This window comes from Amblyomma maculatum, chromosome 5 (genome assembly GCF_055883805.1).
Source record: "Amblyomma maculatum isolate TAMU_Amacu chromosome 5, ASM5588380v1, whole genome shotgun sequence".
NCBI lineage: Eukaryota > Metazoa > Arthropoda > Arachnida > Ixodida > Ixodidae > Amblyomma > Amblyomma maculatum.
This window is the reverse complement of record NC_139348.1, coordinates 8,257,756-8,260,565: the sequence shown is the minus strand read 5'-3', so window position 1 is coordinate 8,260,565 and position 2,810 is coordinate 8,257,756.

Here is a 2,810-nt window from a genome sequence, read left to right as displayed (position 1 = left end):
ATTGAGAGTCTGACAGTATCGTCAGACTCTCTCCCGTTTCTCTTCCTTGCCTAATGGCCAGTGCGATAGCCACTTCTTCTGCCTCCGTGACTGTACAGTTTTGGATCGAGGCACTAACTACCTCCCGGCCTTCGCAGTCTGTGACCGTGGCTATCGCCCTCTTTGCGTTGGTTTCGTATAAGGCTGCGTCGGTGAACCTTGACGTGTCTTGTTGGCCGAATGTTTTTTCATAATACTCTGCCCTTGCCTGCCTTCTTCCCGGGTGTAGGCGGGGGTCCATGTTTCTTGATATGGGCCGAACTCGGTACCAATCTCTGACTTCCCGCGATACCTCTCTTGTCTTGTTATAAGCCTGTAGGTGTGTGCTATATTCCAGTCTTTCCAACACCCGTCTTCCCGTCCTCGTTTGTAGAAGTCTGTTTAGCTGTGACTTGATTTGGGCTTCTGCTAATTCTTGTATTGTATTGTGCAGACCCAGAGCTGCTAGTTTGTGGTTCGGTGTATTCTTGGGGAGCTTGAGTGCGGTCTTGATAGCCATTTTGATGATGGCGTCCGCTCTGTCTTCCTCTCCTTTGGTCATATTGAAGTAGGGTAGAGCATACGCTACTCTGCTAATAACGAGGCTCCGGACCAGTTTAAGTGTGTCGGGCTCCTCCATCCCCATCTTTTTGCTGGTCACCCGTGCTATCATTCGGGCGACCTGCTGGGTCGAGGTCTTGAGCAGATTAAGTGTGTGTTGACACCTTTGATCCGATTGGAGCCACATCCCCAGGATCCTCACGGTTGTCTTTTCGGGTACTGTCTCCCCTTGCAGCCGGATCTCGAGCTTGTGGCCTTGATCTGTGGGAGCAGAGCGGTTGCCCTTCTCTCGCCAGAATCTGATCACTTCTGATTTTCTTGATGAGCACTCCAAGCCCCTTTGCTTTAGATATTCTTCGATGACAGATGCTGCTTCTTGCAATTTCGCTTCCTTCTCCCCGAGTGATCCTGTGGTCGTCCAGATGGTGACGTCATCAGCATACATAGCGTGCTGTATGCCCTCTACCTTCTCGAGGCGCCTGGCCAGGCCAATCATTGCCACGTTGAACAGCGTGGGCGAAATGACTGCTCCTTGAGGTGTCCCTTTGTTGGGCGGGGAGGTCTCTGTTTCTATATTGCCAATATTGATTTCGGCCGTCCGGTTACTCAGAAAGCTCCTAACGTACTCGTAGACTCTGGTTCCACAATTCGTGCCTGCCAGACCATCTAAGATCGCCTTGTGACTAACATTATCAAATGCACCTTTAATGTCCATTGCCAAAACTACGTGTTCTGCCGAGCGTGGGATACCTGTCACGACCTCTTCTTTGATCTGCAGGAGAACGTCCTGGGCTGATAGCTTTTCTCTGAAGCCAAACATGGTGTCCGGCATCTGAGCGCTATCCTCTAAGTAATTTTTCAGTCTATTATTGACAACCCTCTCGAAAATCTTTCCCAGGCACGAAGTTAAAGAAATGGGCCGCAAATTCTCTATTGCCAATTTTTTCCCGGGTTTCTGGATCATGATGACCACCGAGTGTTTCCACTGCGCTGGCACCGTTCCTGCTTCTCAATGCTTGTTCATGAAATGCGCCAGTGCCTTGATATTGCTGTTGCTCATGTTCCGAATTCTGCCATTAGTGATCTTGTCGTCACCAGCCGCTGTGTTTCGAGTGGCACTTGCTATTGCCGTCCGGACTTCTTCCTCCGTGATCGGCTCGTCCAATTTCGGATTTGGGTCTCCTTTGTAATCTTCTGCGTATGGATATGGATCCTCTAGGTCTACTCCGTAGCATTTGTCGTGGACGGCCTTGATCACATCTTCCTTCGTGCCTGGGAATGTGTGTAGCAACCGCTCCAGCGACTTCTGCCCCTCTCGCTTGGTTTTGGTGGGGTCCATGATGGCTTTTAGAATTCGCCATGTCTTGGAAGTGCTGAGTGTCCCCTGCAGAGAGTCGCAGAATTTGCCCCAGTTGGCTCTAGTCAGTTGTTCAGCGTACTCCGCCGCCTTCTTTGTGATCTCCACGATTTTCATCCTAAGCTTTCGATTGCGCCTCTGTTTCTTCCATCTTCTTAACAGTCCCCTCCTCGCTTCCCACAGGTGGAGTAGATGGGCGTCTATTTCTGGTGTCTCATTTGTGCGTGTCAGTTCTTGCGTAAATATCTGCTTGTTTTTCCGCAGCGCCCCGCACCAGCTATCAAGATCCTCAATCTCGCCTTGGTCCTCCTCCTGCGCTTCTCTGAACTTGTGCCAGTTGGTAATCCTGGCTGCGCCAACCTGACGCCTGATCTTGTAGGTGTGGATGATCGTGCTCACTATATAGTGATCACTGCCCAGATCGTTAAGCGTGTTTATCCACTCAACATCGCCACAGTTCTTGACCATCGTAAGGTCCGGGGTAGTGTCCTTGCTCACACTGTTGCCCGTTCTCGTGGGCACTCCCGGGTCCGTTACCAGTGTTAATTCATGTCTGTCTATTAGCTCTCTAATAATGCGGCCTCTCTTGTCCTATCGCGCGTATCCCCAGGCCAGGTCTTTTGCATTAGTCGCCTAATATAATTAGCTGATTTCCTCTTACAAAGTTTAATGTTTCTCCGAGAAACCTGTCGAAGTCGATCTTTCGTTGGGAGGGGGGGTTGTATACATTTAGGATAAAAGTGCCCTGTTTTTTGTCACTCTTTTGGACCACCTCCACAAGGATATGGGGTGTTTCAATCCCTTTAAATTGGTCATGCCGAATTGTTGTAATGGTCTTCTCCACCATTGTCGCCACCTTCCAGCTCTCGTCATC